This window comes from Nyctereutes procyonoides, unplaced genomic scaffold, assembly GCF_905146905.1.
Source record: "Nyctereutes procyonoides isolate TBG_1078 unplaced genomic scaffold, NYPRO_anot_genome, whole genome shotgun sequence".
NCBI classification, from domain to species: domain Eukaryota; kingdom Metazoa; phylum Chordata; class Mammalia; order Carnivora; family Canidae; genus Nyctereutes; species Nyctereutes procyonoides.
The window spans coordinates 18,010,362-18,032,241 of record NW_026575159.1 but is presented as its reverse complement, the minus strand read 5'-3'; positions in this window follow the sequence as shown (position 1 = coordinate 18,032,241).

Genomic DNA, 21,880 nt, shown 5'->3' with positions numbered 1-21,880 from the left:
ACCCATGTGCCCATCAGACGCAGCCACCAAAAGTTCTGGCATGATGTTGGAGGAGCTGTTTATTTTTTGCAGACTCATCTAGAATGGGACACGTGTCATTATAGGACTTTATTGCAACATTGTCTTCCTAACTGCTATGACCTTTCATGGTCCCCAAGGAGGCTGGCTTGCTCGCCTGGGAAATGAGAAATGCTATGGGTGGATGTGGCCTTAAAGACCAACCCTGTCATCTTATAGATGACAAGATGGACCTTTGGAGGGGTGAGATGAGTGCAGAGCTGGAATGCTGCCCAAGTATAGAGGCAGAGGAGACAGCCTTCCCCTTCTTGCCAGCACCCACTTCTCTGCTTCTCACTCTGCTGTCAACTTTCCCTTCTATTGTGGATCAAATAGTGTCCCTCCCCCAAATTCACGTCCACCTGGAACCTCAGAATGTGATCTTATTTGGAAATAGGATCTTTGCAGATGTACTCAAGTTAAGAAGAGGTTGTAGTGGATTTGAGTCAACTCTGATCCAGTGACTGATGTCCTTATAAGAAGAGAGAAATTTAGATACAAACACACAGAGGGAAGACAGCCAGGTGAAGACAGAGGCAGAAATTAAAATTAGGCTGCCCAAAGGCCAGGGACACCAAGAAGTGACAGCAACCATCAGAAGCTGCAGAGCCCATGAGAAAATGCTCCGCATCACTTGCCATCAGGGAAATACAAATCAAAACCACCATGAGATACCACCTCACACCAGTGAGAATGGGGAAAATTAACAAGGCAGGAAACCACAAATGTTGGAGAGGATGCGGAGAAAGGGGAACCCTCTTGCACTGTTGGTGGGAATGTGAACTGGTGCAGCCACTCTGGAAAACTGTGTGGAGGTTCCTCCAAGAGTTAAAAATAGACCTGCCCTACGACCCAGCAATTGCACTGTTGGGGATTTACCCCAAAGATACAGATGCGGTGAAACGCGGGGACACCTGCACCCCGATGTTTCTAGCAGCCATGTCCACAATAGCCAAACTGTGGAAGGAGCCTCTGTGTCCATCGAAAGATGAATGGATAAAGAAGATGTGGTTTATGTATACAATGGAATATTACTCAGCCATTAGAAATGACAAATACCCACCATTTGCTTCGACGTGGAGGGACCTGGAGGGTATTATGCTGAGTGAAGTAAGTCAATCAGAGAAGGACAAACATTATATGGTCTCATTCATTTGGGGAATATAAAAAATAGTGAAAGGGAATAAAGAGGAAAGGAGAGAAAATGAGTGGGAAATATCAGAAAGGGAGACAGAACACGGAAGACTCCTAACTGGGAAACGAACTAGGGGTGGTGGAAGGGGAGGTGGGTGGGGGTGGGGGTGACTGGGTGACGGGTGCTGAGGTGGGCACTTGACAGGATGAGCACTGGGTGTTATTCTATATGTTGGCAAATTGAACACCAATAAAAAAAAAAAACAGAAGCTGCAGAGCCTTCATAGAGAGCATGGCCCTCCTATATATACCTCACTTTTGGACTTCTAGCCCCAAAACTATGATAGAATAGTTTTCTCTTGTTTTAAGCCACCTGGATTGGCACTGTGCTACAACAAGGGAAACTGATACACTCTCTCGGCCTGGTGTTCTCCTCCATTCCTTGGTGAAGAAGAACACAACTCTCAAGAGACAACACTAATTTATTCAGACATATTATGATCTGGGGCCCCACAGCTCCAGTTAGATTTGCATTCTAGAAGATGACTTTCACTAAGGGTGGTGAGATTGGTGAAACTCGGGATCCTCACAAGTGGGGCTCTAAACCCAGCTCTACCCCCTACAGAGTGTAATGATTACCTCCGTTTGCTGGATGCCCAAACCAGGGCTCAAAGAGGCATAGGTGAGTGGGGGCAGTGTTGTATGGTGGCAGAGAGGGTGGGCTCTGGCCTCATAGCCTCTAACCAGATTCTCATTCCTCCACTTCACAATTAGCCATGACCTTAGGAAAGTCCCTTAACCTTTTTATGCCTTGGTTGTCTCATTCATAAAATGGGGATGATAATAGCAAAACCTATCTCTCAGAATTGGCAGTTTGGTAAGGACATTCATGGAAAACAGTTTGAACAGAGTCTGGCACCTAGTGATAGCCAATTATCTTAGTTTGCCACCAATGCCCAAGATCATTTAGCTGTAAGTGACAAAGGCAACATTTGAACACAGGCATGTCTGCTCCAATGAATGTTTTGGTTCTGTATTTCTAGACTGGACAAAGTCCATAAAGTTCTAAGCGCCAGCTTCACCCACGGAGTTAAATGAGCCCAAGAGAATGCTGTGCAAATGATTCCAGGGCTTATTGGGGATACTCATCCATACTGGATGGCAATGAACCCCCACACCCCAGGCCTTCCTTTGGGAAATAGGACTGTCGGGTGCTTGTGGACACCAAAGAATGTTCAAGCTCAAGCTGTAACCCAGATGAGGCTGAGCCATGGAAATCCAGTTCTTTTTTCAGGTCTTAGATGTTGATAGGTGTGCTATGCTTGTCTGGAGAGGACTCAGAATCACCAGATCCCTGGGCAGAGTCAGCTGTGAGCTCAGGTTCATGGTTATCTTGACAGTCTTGAAGAAACCAAACATCTTCCCCTGAGAGGTTGTGTAGACAAGTGGTGGTGAGCTCAGGCTTTGGAGCCCAAAGACAGTTTTTTTTTTTTAAAGATTTATTTATTTATGATAGACATAGAGAGAGAGAGGTAGAGACACAGGAGGAGGGAGAAGCAGGCTCCATGCCGGAGCCCAACATGGGACTCGATCCCGGGACTCCAGGATTGCTCCCTGGGCCAAAGGCAGGCGCTAAACCTCTGAGCCACCCAGGGATCCCCCACAAAGACAGTTTAAATCCCAACTCCACCACTTCTTATACTGGGAATATGGTCCAGATTAACACTCCTGAACCTCCATTTCCTTTCTTTGTCAAGTGGGAATGGTCATTGACCTAATGTCCTGTGGTGGTAGTGAAGAGTAGACAAGATAATGTCTGTAAAGCATCAAGCCACCGAGAAAGTACCGGGGTTCCAGAAACTGATGCTGCTCTGATAATGACAATGATGAACATGAAGGTGACGCCCACTCAGAGTGAAATGGGGGAGACTGCTGCCTTCCTCACAGCCACCAATGCCTGGGCAGCCCCCGGTCTGTGCAGCCTCCCCACAGCTAGCCCTGGAAGGGGAAATCAGATGAACAGACTTCAGCCCTTAAAATCCGTTTGTAAATTCCTGGTTCTAATGGCTAATGGCAAATCCCTTCAGTTGCGTTTTCCCTGGGAAATGCTGTTAAGATCCTGTCTGGTGGAACTTCCCAGTCGATGCATAAAGACCTCCTTCGAGAAGGTTGATCCTAAAATCAGCATCTCCGGTACACATGGCCCTGTTGTGTGAGATGCTCACAATTACTGCGGCTCTTTGTTCTGTGTCTTTTGGCTGACTTTCAGTTCATGAGGAAGTGTCTGTATTGGAGCCAATTTGAATTGATTTTGCAAGTAAAATTTCAGGGGACAATGTGCCAGGTGCCTCGGAGAGCTGGAGTCTGGCGGATTCTCTGTCATCTGCTCACAATAACCCCGACCCAGGTTTATATGGTGAGCCGCAGTTTCCGGAGCACTATGGTGTCACATTTGCTATTTTATTCCATCTTCCCAATAACCCTGGGAGGCTGACATTGTTCACCCTGTTTTTCAATTTTTCCACTTAACAGATGAAACAATCAGAGCTTATGTGATGTGCCCAGACATATATGCGGCACCTGGCTGGTTTGGAAGTTGGACCTACGATTTTCTTTAAAAGCATTTCGCCAATTTAGTGAGTATGTACTAGGTACAGGCATACTAAGCAATGGGAATACAGAGATGAATGAGGCAGCTGCCTGAGTGGGAGGGGAGACGGGTGTGGAAACCACAGTGTGACAGATGTTATTATATGCACACACAAGTCTTTCTTCAACAGCTCTCAACAGGCTTCCATTCCCACCCCAACCCCAACCAAATAAACCTGCTCTTACCAAGGTACCGACAACCTCAGCTTGCTAAATGCGAGGGTGAACTCTTCCTTCTTGTTGAACTCAAATTCTCAGAAGCAATTGACACAGTTGACTGTTCTCTCCCTCTCAACACTTTCTTCTTAGGCTTTCATAATACCAAACACTCTGAGTTTTTCCATCACAGAAAGCCAAGCTCCTTCTCAGTCCCCTTTGCGAAGACTTGGCTTTTCCTTAGATTGTGAATGCTGAAGAGCCCTGGGCTTAGTGTTGGGCTACCTGTGTGAGCCCATCCAGGCTTGCTCCCTAGGTTCCCTTCTGGTCTCATGGCTACAGATGCGTCTACATGCTGATAATCAAGTACTTCTCTCCAACTCCAATCCCTCCCTCTGAGTTCAGGCCCACATATCCATTCAGCTTGCAGATACATCTCCATGTGGATGTGTAATCGTCATCTTAAAGTTCATTGTAAAGTCAGCATATGCAAAACAAAGTTTTTATTTTCTCCCTTAAACTTGTTCCTCCATTCTTGCCCATCGAAATTAGTGGCACCATCAGTCACCCAGTAACTTGGGTCAGATTAGTTGTACTTGGGACACCTGAGTGGCTCAGTGGTTGAGCATCTGCCATCGGTTGAGGGAGTGATCCCGGAGTCCCGGGATCAAGTCCCACATCGGGCTCCCTGCATGGAGCCTGCTTCTCTCTCTGCCTGTCTCTCTGTGTGTGTGTGTGTGTCTCATGAATAAATAACAAAATCTTAAAAAAAAAAGAATAGTTGTACTTGATTTCTCTCTTTCCTCATAAACCACACCCAACCTACCAACAACTCTTGGTGGTACAGCCACCAGATCGTATCTTGAGTCCACTCACTTTTCTCCATCTTCACCACTACCATCCTGATCCTAGCCATTGGTATCTCCCTGAGACCAATGAGTTAGCCCCCTAGCTCATGCCTCTATTCTTATTTCCTAACAACTTGTGGAGCCACCCGATGGATCTTTGGTAAAAGATGTAAGTTAGATCACGTCACTTTTCTGCTTAAAACTCTCCACTGGCTTACCATTGCTTTTACAACCAAATCCAAACTTACTAGTATAGCCTACCAGGCTTTCTGTCATCACCCTCATGCCTTCTTCTCTGACCTCATCATTTATAACCCTTGCCCCAGCCCCTTCACTGCCCTCCAGCCAAACTACCCCAGGGCCTTTGCACTTGCTCCACCTACCATTTGAAATAATTTCCCCTGCATCTTTGCAGGCCTAGATTTTTATCATTCTTTCAGGTCTCAACTCCCTCTCTTCTGCATGGCTTTCTCCCAGTCATTTATTTTATACCCTTTGAAGGATTTACTACCATCTGTAATCATGTTACTTGTCTCTCTCATCTCCACTAGAATGTGATCCCTTTGAATGTCTGGTCCACACATGTGCTGTAAGTGGAGCCCCATAGCCCGGGTCTGATACCCACGGTTCCTGCATTTCTGGAGAAGGTAAACAACACAACATTATATATACCCAGAAACTTGTTACTTGCTGTGAAGGAAAAGAACTGGGTTCTAAGAGGAAGAACAGATGGCGCTTTTTTTATAATGGGAATCAGGAAGCACCTTCCGGGGGACGGGTAATTAAGTGAGGCCTGAAGAACGGGAATGAACATCCATGGAAAGAGTTCGGGGGAAGCATTACAGGCAGAGGGATCAGACACATTAGGTATATGTAGACAGAAGGCAAGAAAGAGATAGATTATAGATTTCTTTCCATCTCTCTCTCTCTCTTTTAAAATGGGTTCGTAGAATTTTATAATTTAACAATGTATCAAAAGTGTCTTTTTGGGGATCCCTGGGTGGCTCAGTGGTTTGGCACCTGCCTTCGGCCCAGGAGACCCAGGATCAAGTCCCAACCATGCTCAGTGGTTGAGCATGGAGCCTGCTTCTCCCTCTGCCTGTGTCTCTGCCTCTGTGTGTGTGTGTGTGTGTGTGTGTCTCATGAATAAATAAATAAAATCTTTTTTTAAAAAAAGTGTCTTTTCATGTCATTTGATCATTTTCAGCTTTTGTTTTGTTTGTTCTTATGAACAATGCTGCACTAAATATCTTATTTCAAAAGATATCCACATCCATTAGAATGGTTAAAATTAAAAAGACAATACCAAGTGTTGGAGACAACATAGAGCAACTGGAATGGTCATATGCTGCTGGAGAAAGTGTAAATTGAAATAATTTTGAAAGTCTCTGGCAGTATCTGCTTCACTGAGCAGACTCTTCACGTGCGTGACTCAGTAGTTCTACTCCTGGCATGTGCTCACCAGAGAGATGTGTGTCTGTCTACCAAAAGACACATACGAGAATATCAACACAGCACTGTTCATAGCAGCTAAAACCAAAATAGAAACAACCCAAGTATCCACCCACAGTAGAGTCCATCGTGGAATAATCATACAATGGAATCTACAGAGCAATTAGAATTGAACAGCCTATTGCTACACACAACATGGATGAATCTCACAAAACAAATATTGGGTGAAAGAATCCAGACACAAAAATATAGGCTGCATTATTTCATGTTTCATAAGTGTAAAAATAAGAAACCACATTTATGATGTTGGAAGGCAGGATCAGGGGAGGGTACAAGAGGGAAACTTCTGCTGGAAAGGTCATGTTCTGCTTCTTGTCTATGTCTCTGGGTGTGTCACTTTGTGACAATTACGGAGCTCAACGGGATTTTGTACTCCTTTGTATTAGATTAAACTTCAAAAAGAAGTTTCAAATATTCATGATTATTTCATCAGGAAAATCCTTAAGCATGAACTTTCTCTAAGGGGAAAAAAGTCTTGGCAAATGGTACTGTGGTGGGTTGGGTTGAATTATGTCCCCCCTACAAAGATATGTTGGGGTCCTACCTCCACAGGACCTGTGAATGTGCCCTTACTTGGAAATTGGGCCTTTGCAGATATGATCAAGTTAAATGAAGGCTTACTGGATTAAAATCATCCCTAGTCCGCTGACTGGTATCCTTGTAAGGAGAGAGAGACTTGGCAACACAGACCCCTCGAGAAGTCCCTAGGACATGGAGGCTGAGAGATCAGAGTGGTGCAGCCACAAGCCAAAAATGCCAAGGACTGCCAGCAACCACCGGAAGCTGGGAGAAAACACGGGACCAGTTCTCCCTCACAGCCTCCAGAAGGAACCAACCTTGCCAACATCTTGATTTTTGACTTCTTGCCTCTCAAACTGTGAGACGATAAATTCTTGTTGTCTTGAGCCTCCTAGTCTGTACTAATTTGTTACAGCTGCCCTGGGAAACTAAGCCCCAAATTCCGAGAAGGATTACTTTTGATCCCCACTCAGCCTCTTGGTAGAAGGTAGAGAATGTTCCCAAGTAGTGGTTACACTTTAATCTCTTGAGAACCCTCTTGTTTCCAGCTGAGCCCAGGGCCTCTCCCAACTTTCCATTGTGAATGACGTGATCAATTCAATCCCTCCATTTGTAAATCCTGTACAAAACCTGGAGACGGGAGGGAGGAGAAGGTGAGCGAAGGGAAGAAATGTGGCACAATTTTCATGTATGCCCTCAATCCTGCTCTCAGCTGTTACTGTGATGCAAAGACATTATTACCTTTTTTCAACTTAATTCCTTCCTTGGTACACAAGAATTCATAAGAATTCATGAATAATTCTTTATGAAAATTATAAAATACATGAAAGCAAATGAAAAAATAAAAACTACTCATAATCCACACCCAATGATACCCCCCTTTCATATTTTGGTGCATTGCTTGCCAGATATTTTTATTTGCACATACATACAATCTCTTTTTTAGAAGAAAAATATCCCGGGACGCCTGGGTGGCTCAGTGGTTGAGCATCTGCTTTGGCTCCTGTCGTGATACTGGAGTCCTGGGATCAAGTCCCACATCAGGCTCCCCGCAGGGAGCCTACTTCTCCCTCTCCTATATCTCTGCCTCTCTCATGAATAAATAAATAAAATCTCAAAAAAAAAAGAAAAATATCATCCTTTCCTAATTGATAAACACAGACTTTTACAAATACTCCTGAGACCCCTTCTAATGCCCACACACAAGTTTCTGCTTTTGTCCTCTGTCACACAGTCCTCACCTGGACCCCTTCCTGTGACCAGCCCATTCTTTCACACAAGGAGTCAATCCTCTCTCCAGCCCTGACTTCACATGGGAAGGCCTGCATTTCACCTCAAACAGTACAAGGGGAAGGAGGTTTTCCAAAGACTTCACTTCTTGCAGTTGCTGCTTTTCTGACGGTTATCAGATTTGCCTTCTCTTTGAGATAGCAGATGCCGAGGGTTAATTACGCCCTCTGTTCAAGACATGATTAGCCTCAACATCAGGGCAAATAACTTGTTTTAATGTGTCTCTCTACACTCCAAGTCCTTCCTTTCTTTCCCTGGCCCCCATCAACATCCATCCTAATACCTGCAATTTGCATCCTGGAATATTGTGATGGATGTCTTCCATTGCACATCCAGACCCACTCATCATCACCCTTGACCCAGCCCTGGGTCCCTGGAGGCTCCTCTGTAGGGTGGACATTAATGGTTTGCTTGCCCTCTAGTTTCTGATTGGGTTTGGCCAACAGGGATCTCTGTCAGGAGATCCAGAAGGTGGCAGGAAAGAGAAGCTAGGGAGCAAGGTGCTCTGCTGGGGCAGGGGCTGGTTGTGTCCCCACGGCCCTGAATGTGAGATGCCCTTCTCCATGCACTCTCTCAACCAATTCAGCCTTCCAGGTCCAGGGCACCATGGATCACACGGCAGCTCTTCCTCCTTCACTTGTTTTCCTAACGCTGCCCACACCTTTGCAAATGCAGCTCTTCCTCGACCTAGATTGGGCATATGTCCTGATAGGCCCATCATAAGTTGAAAGGACACCTGTTGAAAATGCATGGAAGGGACTCCTGGGCGGCTCAGTGGTTGAACATCAGTGGTTTGGCTCAGGTTGTGATCCCCAGGTCCTGGGATCAAGTCCCATATCAGGCTCCCTATGGGGATCCTGCTTCTCCCTCTGCCTATGTCTTTGCCTCTCTCTGTGTCTCTCATGAATAAATAAATAAAATCTTAAAAAGAAAAGAAAAGAAAATGCATGGAATACAACTAATCTACCCACCGTTATAGCTGGGTTTAGCCTACTTGGAAGCATGCTCAGAACATTTCCATTAGCCTCAAATTAAGCAAAATCATCTAACACGAGGCCTATTTATAATAAAGGGATGAATAGCTCGTGTAATTTATTGGAGACTGTACTGAAAGTGGCAAACAGAACGGCTGTATGGGTGCAGAATGGCAGTGGGCTCATCTGTTGTTGGCCGTGTGACCCTGCGGCTGCTGCCTACACCCACCAGGAGAGCGGACCCACCACTAGCTGGTTGGGGGTGGAGGTGGGGATCCCAATGCACAATTCGAAGTATGCTTTCTACTGAATGCATTCCGCTTTCACACCACCTTGGAGTCACACAATCATAAGGCGAACCTTCTATAGCCCTTTAATTAATTCGCTGATGACCGTGCATTTGTGTATGCGCATCGTTTTCCTTTCCGAACGTGCATCTGTAAAATGGGGAATGTTCTTTGGTGTGCACGTTTGTGTGCGTGCACGCGTGCAGTGAATAGGTTGCTACTGCTCTCCGCATCTCGTCCAGGTTCTCACCTTGTGCAAGGCCGGACTGTGCGCAGCCCTGCGCTGTTTCCGCAGCCTCCCCTCCCTCCCCTCTCAGCCTCCAGGGAGGAACTGCCTCCAGCTTCCTCCTGCTACCACATGCAATACCACAATAAATCCAAAATTTCACAAACTTTTTAACCCAACATTTTTCAGTTCTTTTTCTGGTCTCTGTTTTGTCTTTCTGCCAAGCACAGTCATTTTATGAGTGAATCACGTTGGGTAAACCTCAAGTCTGTGTTGCTCAATTAAGGGTAGTGACCCTAAATTCATAAAAAGCGCTTTTAAATAAAATGTGGGGTTCTTTTCCCCCTGAGTTTCTCCCTACGGTCACAAATTGCATAATAAAAATAAATGACAAGAATCACACAGGTTACCATTTATTGAGCACTTCTGTGTGCTGGGTTGTCCTCAGCCTGTTGTGAGCTATAGCTCATCCACAGCATGTGGGGCCAGCTCGTTCTGGCTCTTGAGAGCCAGTTGTTAAATTTTCAAGAATTTTGCAAGCTGGTTACTAAACACAGCAATTACTAAAAAATTAGGTTATGTAAACTCCCAATTAAAGAAATTACATTAAAAACAACTGTAATAAAAACTCAACATTTACCCATTTCTAATTGTTTTACTACATTTAACTATGATCTACGTTCAAACTATGTCTGTTGTATCTGTCCAGTGGAAATATTACATAATGGTGTACATCTCCTCCAATTTCACATTCAAATATGTTGCATTGGTATGTTGGACATCAGCTCTCTGGGGTGTATTTGCACCATGACAATTAGCAAACGCTGTGAATCAGGAGACACCCCCCACCCCCACCCTGGACCCAGAGTTGGTGGTTAAGCGTTTCTCAGCACACACCACCGCTCTTGACCATCCCAACAGCATACTCGGTACTTTTTTATCATACAGATGAAGAAGTGAAGTTGAGGAGGAGACAAATAGCTATCCCAAACCAGTCCAGAGTTCATGGAAGGTAGAGGTGGGAGTGTAATGATAGCTCATATAACCCCAGGCCACGTCCTCCCTCCCAAGAGTGTCATAGAACCATAGACATGGAAACTATGTGAGATTTTGTTGTGTGGCACCCTTGTGCAGACAAGAAAACTAGGCCCAGAGGGGTTACATTATTTGGCCAAGGTTATATAATTAATAAAGAGAAAAGAGGTGGGTTCAAGCCAAAGACTCCCAGCCCTGGAGCCCACCCCTTCACCCACCTACCCTCAGATCCTTGTAGGCACTAGAAAGGACGGGACCCGGTAGCTACTTTCCCCATCCCTGCACCTCCCTCTCTGCCACTTCCTCCTTCCAGCCACATGATGTCCTATGTTCCTCCCTGGCCTTGCTTTATTTTTCTCTCTCTGCTTTTCCATAGCCACTTCTGCCTCCCAGTTCCCCTCTCCTTGGTTTCAGAAACTGCCAGGGCTTATGAGAACAGCTGTTCCAGAAAATACCATGTTCCCAGACAGGATCTGATTTGTTCAGCCTGGGTCAGATTGCTGCCCCTGGTTCAATCGGCTGGAGGGCTACATAGCTCCAGGGCTGCTGGAGCTATATGGAGGGCCACTGAGAAGACACGCAGGTGTGTCTAGAGAATTCTTACCTGGCACTCAGCCAGCAGGATGACACTCCCGGGACAAGGAGAATAATCATGGTAATATTCACCGCTTTCCTGGTCTTTAGAAGGTACATCACATATACTGACTCATTTAATACAATAACCCTGTGTAGTACAGGCTATCGTCACCATCATCAGTGTCCTTTTACAGATGAGATAGCTGAGGATCAGAGAAGTTGAGGAACCTGCCGGACATGGACAGCGAGCGAGTGAGGGGCAAGGCCCGATCCCAGCACCTTAGCTGCAGCAGCCCGCAGGGCCCAACGGCCCAGCTCCTCCAGACCTGCCTGGCAGGCTGTCGGGGGAATCAAATTAGATAATAATGCCTTAGAGAGCCCTCTACGCCCTATAAAAATGAGTCCCTCCTATTTCTGTGTCGTCCTTGATGCTGGAATCAAGGCGGCGACACAAAAGCAGATGTGGGGCACTTTATAGGGTCAGCCTGTCCTACCTCGTCCCTCTCCAGTGTTCCCACCAGGACCGTCACCCCCCTGGCGTAAGCCACATCTACAGAAAGACTCCAGGAAACCCTAGACAGATAACTCAGAAGAGGCAATCCAGTTTTTATTAGACCTTCCAGTCGGGGCTCAGTGAGGCGCAGAGGGTGGGCAGATGTTGCAGGACCATGAAGGGCAGCTGGGACCAGCAGGACTCAGGGGGAGGGGAAGCAGAGGCCTGTTGAGGGGCGGAGGGAGAGCTCTGAGAGCGGGACAGACTCAGGCAGGGAGTGGCCACCAGGGCCAGTGTGACTTCAGAGTCTCAGCCATTGCCATCTGCATGGGCTGAAAGCAGCGCCCCCTTGTACAGATGTGGAAACTGAGGCCCAGGCCCGCTCCAGATCAGGCTGCTGCTGCAGCCACTTTGCCGGTTTGCCAGGCCACTTCTGCTGACACTTCAACAATCCCTGGAAGTGTTCTTCCGGGATGGTTTCCTTGGCTGGGGCAGACACCCAGGAGTGCAGGGAGGCAAAAAGGCACACAGGCAGAGAGGACACAGGATGCCCAGTGGGATCTTCCTCAAGTGCTTTCCTGTCCATTGCTCTGTCACTCTTAGCGCTGAGTGGGAAGCTGTGCCCACATGTCACTGTGCCAGATGAACTCCAAAGCCCTCTGCCTGGTGGCCAAGACCCCCCTCCCCCTCCTCCTGTCACCTTCCTGCCCTCTGCTTGCCAACAAGGGCAGCACCGCCCAGCCCAGCACCCAGAGCTGCATTTGCTGTGGCCAACCTGTTTTATTTATTTATTTTATTTTATTTTATTTTATTTTATTTTATTTTATTTTATTTTATTTTATTTTATTTTATTTTATTTTATTTTATGCCAACCTGTTTTAGATCCTGTCCTCACATCCAGTTTGTCAGCTCAGGGAGAGAGGATTCTCAGGAAAGACGTTTTAGTGCTCAGTAAGCTTTTATTCATCCACCGGCAATGTCTGCCTTCCTCCCTGATGGCTCCTGCAAATCTTCTTGCCCACTGCGTGCCTTTGGCCAAGTCCCTTCCCCTCTCAAGGCTTCATTGTCCTCCTCTGGGAAACGGAGACAGGGCACAGATGATGTCATTACTAAGGACCTCATTAGAACTGTCTTTCCACCAGATTAGTAGTAACACCGAATGGTAATCCCCCATGTTCCTGCCGCCTTTTACAGTTCATGAAGCCTTTACTCATCCTTCTCATTCAGCAGATTGCCTTGGAAACAAGATTTGCCTACGTGGTTAGACCAGCTCCCTGGAGTCCCTGCATTGGGGGAGTCTCGGCACAAAGTACAATTCCAGGAACAGGCTTGCCTGGGCTTACCCTGAGGTCCTGGGAGGCCCGGCCTGTCCCTCCCCACGGCCAGGCAGGGGGTCCGATGAAGAGTGGCCAGACCAGTGAAGCCACCTCCTTGCACAATCCAGGCAAGGCAGGCCCACGAACTGAGCAGCCTGGGCCTCCAGCAAACAGTTCTGGGAGAAATCTAGTTCTGGACAGAAATGGAAATGGTGCTGGGAGCCCTGTGTCAGTCACTCCACAAACACCTACTGAATACCCAGGACAGGGTGGGCCAGGCACTTGGAATAGAAGGTGTGCCTCCTTCTCTCAAGGAGCCCACCGCAGGGCAGAGAAGGGAGAGCCAGATACTCAGAGCCAACGCCAACACAACGCAGCACTCTAGCTGTGGGACCCTACAGCACCTGTGTCCTCTGAACCTGTCCCCTCGCCGACCAGATGGGGCTCAGAACATCCTACCTTTTGTCTTGTCTTCTGAAGCTCCCCACATTCTCTGGAACAATCTCTGTTTCACAAATCCACCAGCCTCTAAATGCTTCCACCCCTTTGTGATTCTGTTCCCACTGTTCCCACTGCCTGGGATGCCCATTTCCCTGTAGGTCTCAAAAAAAAATTACCAGACCCCAGCATCTAGCACACTCTTAGGTGTACTTGAAGATGAACAAATATTCACTGGATGAATAAATCCCACTAGATCTGGTTTCTCCCTCCTTTCCACTCTCCCTCCCCGCACCCCCATTCTCTCTCCTTGGGACAGACCCAATATATAACTACTTCCCCACCCCGCAGAACTATTACTTGTTGGTCTCCACCATTAAGCTGCAAAATCCTCAGGTGCAGACACCATGAATGACACAGAACATTAGTGTTTGGTAAACAATAGTAAAAGTGAAAAACAAGTTGGTCAGGAAAGGCATTATTATCTTCAATTTAATAATGACTCTTAGGTTTTGAAAAACCCCCAAGAACTTTTTTGAATCATACTGGAAAGTTAAGCAACTTGCCCCGTAGTCGCACAGGGCCCCAGGCAACCTCATTTTCTGACCTGAATCTGAGCTGTCAGACCACAGTTCTCTGAGGTGTTGAAGAAAAAGTACTTACTTCACAAATCCTAAATGCATATTTTCCAACATCTCAGAAACTGGGATGTGCTTTTCTTTCTTCAGTGGTATATAAAATAATGGTGGTATCTCTTAGAAGCAACATGTTGGGGGATCCCTGGGTGGCACAGCGGTTTAGCACCTGCCTTTGGCCCGGGGTGTGATCCTGGAGACCCGGGATCGAATCCCACGTCAGGCTCCCGGTGCATGGAGCCTGCTTCTCCCTCTGCCTATGTCTCTGCCTCTCTCTCTCTCTCTCTGTGACTATCATAAATAAATAAAAATTAAAAAAAAAAGCGACATGTCCTTTGATTCGATGAAATAAATTATTAGTTGTAGTTGGGAAAACTGGAAGAACCTATATCTGGTAGCTATTGATTAAATTAGTGAAGGTAAATAAATAAATAAATAAATAAATAAATAAATAAATAAATATTAGTGAAGGTACTTTTATGCAATTGAATAATACAAAATAATGATAAAACTGTTAATAATTATTAATAATTATGGTTAATTATAAATGATGGGTATGTATGAGTATGGGTAAAGCCAATTGGTGATATTTTACTAACAAAACTTGGCTTCAATCTGATTCCACTTTTTAAAAAATATTTTATTTATTTATTTGAGAGAGTGAGTACAAGCAGGGCAGAGGGGTAGAGGGTGATGGAGAAACAGGCTCCCCACTGAGCAGGGACCCAGCATGGGACTTGATCCCAGGATCCTGAGATCATGACCTGAGCCAGAGGCAAACACGTAACCAACTGAGCCACGCAGTTGCTCCAACACAGAAGTGTTTTTCAAACAAAAATGGAATCAGAGCACTTGAGGTTACATATCTCATAGCCCTTTACCCACTAGTGTTTTTTTTCAAGATTTATTTATTTATTCATGAGAGACACAGACTGAGAGGGAGAGGCAGAGACACAGGCAGAGGGAGAAGCAGGCTCCTCACAGGGAGCCTGATGCTGGGACTCGATTCCGGATGCCAGGATCATGACCTGAGCCGAAGGCAGGCACCCAACTGCTCAGCCACCCTGGCATCCCCCCACTAGTGTTTTAACATCCATTTCTTAAGAACAAGGATATTCTCTTGCATAGCCACAGACCCATTGACAAATTCCAGACATGAATATTGATACAGTACTTGCATCTAAGCTACCGTCCATATTCCAACTTAATCAATTGTCCCCATTATGTCCATTATAGGAACTCATTTTTCCCTTATTCAGAATCCAGTTCAGAGTAATGCATTGCATTTGGCTGTCACATCTTTTGTCCTCTTAAGGATTTATTTATTTATGACAGAGAGACAGAGGGAGAGAAGGGAGGGGAAGGGAGGGGGAGAGGGAGAGGGAGAGAGAAAAATCTCAAGCAGACTCCCCACCAAGCATGGAGCCCAACACAGGGCTCCATCTCATCACCTGGAGATCACGACCTGAGCCAAAAACAAGAGTCGGATGCATAACTCACTGAACCACTCAGGCGCCCCTCATCTTTTTATCTTCTTTACCTGGAGCACTTCATCAGCCTTTCTTTGTCTTTCATGACATTGACAGTGTTTAAGAATACAGGCCTGTATTTTACGGAATGCCCCTTGATTTAGGTTGTCTGATGCTTCCTTATGATTTGATTCAGGTTGTAAGTATTTGGCTGGGACTCACAAGTGATGTTATATCCTTCTCAAGGTATCATATCCAGAGACCCAAGACACCTGTCTGTCCCTTAGCAGTGATGCTTTCACCTCTTTATTGTCACTTATGCCTTCTTCCTCACAGGATAGCTTCTATTTCTCCTTTTGTAACTAATAAATAACTTGTAGAAGGATACTCGAGAGTGTGTAAATTTCCTATTCCCCATCAGCCTTCTTCCCCACCTTCTATGTGGAAGTCGTTGATGCATCTTACTTGAACTAATTTTTACTATGTAGTTCCAAAGGGTGATTTTTTCTGTTGTAACCATTTCTTATACGTTTGTTAACCATAAGGAAGAGCTCCTCCTTATTTATTTACTTATTATCCAAATGGACCATAGAGTTTTATTTTATTCAATGGGTTACAGTCCATTACTGTCTGTATTTATCATCATGCTCAAAATTGTCTATGTTTGGCCACTAGGAGCCCATTCCTGATGGCTCTTGTGCCTTTTTGACATGTCCCAAAGTATTTTTTGGGGGGAGGCGGGGGCGGATGCTTCCTTCTGGTCTTTCTTTCTGGCACAGCAAGATGTTCCCAGTTCATCTTGTACCTCCATGTCCCAGCCTTGGAATCAGCCATTTCTTGGAGAGGCCACTTATTTTTCCTGGTTCATGGCATCTAGAAAGGAAAAGTATGCTACATACCAAATCAGAGTGTGTACGGGCATTTCATTTTTTTTTCTTTTCATTTATCTGTATCTTCTATTTGAAAACACAAACATATAGTTCTTTATAAGAAGAGAAAAAAATTAAAGTTATTTTTACATTATTTTCCAAAACAACAACAACAAGGATGATGACCAAAACACAGCAGACTCTTACCAATCCCCTTGGGAACCAAAATGCCTTGGACCCTGAAGACAACTTTCATCATCACACATTGTCCTGGATACGAGGACTACATATGGCTCATCTATAGGGCCCTGAGGCTACCACTTGTAGAGGAATGTCAGGAAGAAGGCTGGTGATATGTGGACATGTGCACAGGTGTCTCCTCATATTAGAAGCCCTATCTGCCTTTACTTGGGACTAGACAAGAATGTTTTGGGAAATGATTTGGGAGGTTGAACACTAAGCACTCTTTATACAGTATGTATATGGTGTGCAAAGTACTGCGATTTCTAGTTCAGAATGTTCTAGTGAGTGTGAAAGAATGTGGCTATTTGAAATGTTTGCTGCAAAGATGCTACAACTGTTCTGGGCAAAGGCTAACAAATCTCTGTCACCACCTCAGAGGCACATGGAGGAAAAGAGAGGACCTCTCTTCTGGAAAATAAAGTAGGAAAAGACTTCTCCGGGAATTCAGGAGAGTTGGTAAGGGCTGGTGTTTCACAGGTAGAGGGACATTTTTGGTCCATTCTACATATTTTTTTAAGGTTTTATTTATTTATTCATGAGAGACACAGAGAGAGGCAGGGACATAGGCAGAGGGAGAAGCAGGCTCCCTGCGGGGAGCCCAGCGCAGGACTTGATCCCAGGACCTCCGATCACGACCTGAGCCAAAGGCAGACACTCAACCACTGAACCACCCAGGCACCCCTCTACATATTTTTCATAACTTTATTCTGGTTATAAAATTAATATGTGCTAAATCTGATGGTTGGGGGTGGGGACTCAGAAAACGATCAAGAAGAAAAAAGCAGTCACTCTAAATCCTTCCCCCAGACAAAAGACTACCAGTATTTTTGGCATATTCTTTTCTCGTCTCTTTTCTAAACATGAGATCAGTGATATATATTTGAGCTCATACTGTTTGTATAATACCATTTCTTCCTCCTCTCAGTCGGTTTGCCACAAGGATTCTCCCACATAATTAAAAGGCACATTATAAAGTTGCAGGATAATACATATAGTCTGATACCAGAAGAAAAACACACACAAGTCAAAATAATAATGTGTGTTTGCTAAGCACACAGGAAAATCCTTTTGCAAAGCTCTGAATGGACACATTTCAAACTCAAATTAGTGGCTATCTCAAGGAAGACAGAAGAAGAAGAAAGAAACTAGTGCAGGAAAACAAGAGATGTAGTTTTCTCTGTGATGCCCAATTTGAAAAGAGAGAGAGGAGGGCACCTGGGTGGCTCAGTTGGTTAAGTGTCTGACTTTGGTTCAGGTCATGATTTTGGGGTCCTGGGATCAAGGCCTGCATCGAGCCGCACGTCGGACTCCATGCTCAGCAGAGAGACTCTGGGATGCCTGGGTGGCTCAATCAGTTGAGTGTCTGCCTTTGGCTTGGGTCATGATCCCAGGGTCCTGGGATCGAGTCCTGCATTGGGCTCTCTGCTTAGCAGAGAGCCTGCCTCTCCCTCTCCCTCTGCCTGCCACTCCCTCTGCTTGTGCTCTCTCTCTTTGTCAAATGAATAAATAAAATCTTTAAAAAGAGAGAAGAGAGTGAGATTCTAGTTCTCATGTACTATATAGATAATCAAAATTATTTTTGACTTGTTATATTGTAGCTATCATTACACTGTTCAGTATTACATGGCTGCACCTTCTTTGAACATTTCTTCTAAGATGGGACATCAGAATTATTTCAAAATTTTAATTATTATCAATGATTTTGTGGTGAACCTCTCTGGGTATAAACCTTTGTTTTATTCTTAGGTGATTTCCTTAGTGTGAATTCCCAGAAGTGGAATTCTTTGGACAGTGTCCGTCGAGTCTCACTCCTCCAAGTGCCACATGTTAGTGTCAGCCTCACCACATCCTCACAAGCACTGAGTATTACTACTTTTTAAATTCATTACTAACTTAGTGCTGACTCATTTACTTTTAATTAGTATTTCTCTACCATGAGTGGATCTAAATCTTTAAATACATCTTCATTAGCCATTTTCTCTGAGGAAGGAAGTTTCTTTGTTGACTTTAAGTGAAGGGAAAAAGCAGAAGCTCTTAAAGGAGGAAGCAGTGGGGATACATCTTGAATGGTGTTTGTGTTTGTCTTTGTCCTTGAAGCTTTCTTCCTTTCACTGCTTGGGAGGAGAAGCTGAGAAAAAACAGCTTGCGGGCCAGAAGAACAGGAGTGACATCAGCTATGAGTCAGCCTAAAGCTCATAAAGTTAATCTTCCTAAAGTACAGTTCTGGTTACATCACTGACCCGCCCACACCTTCATCTTCCCATCACCTATTGAGAGAGAGTCCTCCCCTGTGGAATCCAGCCCACCTTCTCAAGCATGCTCCCCTCATCATGTGCACACATCATATCATATCCTCCATTCAACAGACGGGGTGCCATTCTTCAAACACAGCACCAGCCCGGACTCTTTCCTTTGTTCACATTGCTATGCCCTCTACTGCAATGCCCTGTCCACTTGATCTCCTTACCAATCTGCCCTTCCTTCAACATATATTCCATAGGCCACCTCTCCTTCAATCATGTTTTTGCTCATCGGCTAAAATTCAAGTGACTTTTCATTATGTTGAACTTCTCTCTGTTCTCGAGGCAGGAGTTAGGGCCAACCTTCCAACTCTAGTTTGTTGACTTTTCCCACTTCCTACACGGTGCATGGAACAAATTGCTAAGGAATTTGGGTCTCTGATTCCTCCTTCAGAAAATCAGAAAATTAAATGAGATCATGTAAATAAAGTATCCATAATTCCTGGTGTGTAGTAGAATGTTCAACAGAGGCTGGCTTCTACCTTACTTTATTTCGCCTTGTATTAGAGTGATGTGTATCATTTTCACACTATCCCCAACTGCCTTCTAGTCTATAAAGTCTTGGGGCCCCTGGGTGGTTCAGTGGTTAAGCATCTAGTTTCAGCTCAGTGCATGATTCTGGAGTCCCAGGATCGAGTCCCACATCAGGCTCCCTGCATGGAGCCTGCTTCTCCCTCTGCCTGTGTCTCTGCCTCTCTCTCTCTCTATGTGTGTCTCTCATGAATAAATAAAATCTTAAAATAAAATAAAGTCCATGCACGAAGACCTCCAGTTCTTGCACTTTTATATGCCCTCTATGATAAAGTGTCTAGTACAATGCCTTGTAATCAATAGATACTCAATAAGTATGTGTTGAATTTGGAGAAGAGTAAAGGCGAATCATTGAAAATTTACTTCTGACCAAAATTTAATAAGTAAGGGAAGGAGAAATATAGTTTCTGTAACAAACTAACCAAGGAAGTAAAGAGAAATGAGTTTAAGCTCTGGCTCCAAGATTAATTGTCTACTTTTGGGCTGTAAGTCTCTGGGAAGGCCATTTATTTCATATAAAAGCCTTAGATCTTGTGTCTGTGAAGGAGGTATTAATAGAACCAACCTCATGGAGTTCCCAGGAAAGAGCTAATGAGATTATAGATGGAGTGGACAGCACCAGGCACACAGTCAGCACTCACAGAAACTAATGATCATTTATTTTATGCGTGTAAAGGAAGACAAAGACAGCAAGTTTTGAGAGAATTAAAATTATTGAGAAGTGACTGAAATATGTATCATGCTAGTTCATATTTTTTTTAATTTTTATTTATTTATGATAGTCACAGAGAGAGAAAGAGAGAGAGGCAGAGACACAGGCAGAGAGAGAAGCAGGCTCCATGCACCGGGAGCCCGACGTGGGATTCGATCCCGGGTCTCCAGGATCGCGCCCTGGGCCAAAGGCAGGCGCCAAACCGCTGCGCCACCCAGGGATCCCTAGTTCATATTTTTTAAGTCCCAAAGGATGCTCTTTAATTATATTTGCTCAAAATTTGCATGTCTAATCTTTTTTAAAAGAAATATTTTGTAAGTTAGGAGAGACATGTTGTCATTAATATGAATTGCCTGGAAATTATGAAAGTGCTGTAATGTCATCATCTTCAATTTTACAGAAAGTGTAGACCTTGCAGCTAGGATGGCGAGACCATGGCACAATTTCATTGTCATTGCTCATATATTGAGCATATACTATGTGCCAGGCATTTAACAACACATACACAAAGTACAAGGGCAATAAGTTAAAAACTGTTTCAAGTTAACTACTCCTTTTTGCACTGGAACTAAAACAAAAGTCATGAGATTTTCAGATTTCAATTGCCATGTGCTGAATAAAGTCAGGAGATAAATCTTGCTCTGAATTTTTAAGGAAAGAGGAGAGTGCATACAGCATAACTATCCATTTACAGGAAGAAAGGAAAGGAGGTAAGAAGGAAGGATGGAAAGAGAGAGAGAGAGAGAGAGAAACATTAGTCCTGTCCCTACGAGTAAACAAATCAGGAGGATAGCTTCTCTTCCATCACGCCATTAGTAAGCAAGTGTCTGCTCAAAATCATCCAATGGGATCCCTGGGTGGCTCAGCAGTTTAGCCCCTGCCTTGGGCCCAGGGCATGATCCTGGGGTCCCCGGATCGAGTCCCATGTCAGGCTCCCTGCATGGAGCCTGCTTCTCTCTCTGCCTGTGTCTCTGCTCACGCTCTCTCTCCCTCTCTTTCTCTTTCTCTGTGTCTCTCATGAATAAATAAACAAAATATTAAAAAATATAAAATCTTAAAATTGTCCATGGCTTTTCATTGACATTAGGAAAAATTCCAAACTCTAACATGATGTAATGGACAGTCTTGGTTGCCTACGTAATAATCATTTTCCTCCTTTCCAATTACACCTCTATTCAATCATGTTAACTCCTGAAACCCCCAGTTTCAGAGGGAATTTGGAGTGTTGAAACCCCCAGGGCATGGCGATCTCTGGTAATTATCATTGGCCATTCTCAGCAAAGGAGTCTGTTGTCCTAGTCACTGCTGACAGCCACCTTGTGACCATGCGGAGAGCTTCTCATGAGGCTGAGAGTGACAGAACAATGAGCTAAAGATTCTGGCTCCGATGAATCAAACAACTCTGAAGCCACCAACCTCTGAGCCTCTTGTAAAGTTAGATCAGATTTCTATGTTATTTAAGGCAGTTTGAGTCTAGGTTTTGTACCTAGTAGCAGCCAAAAGCATTTTAGCAGTTACACATGTTTTAAGGCCTTCATACATGCTGCCTCCTTGTCCTGCCCTGTATCAAACTACTTGATCTCAAAGGCTGTCAAGCCCTGTTCTCCTTTA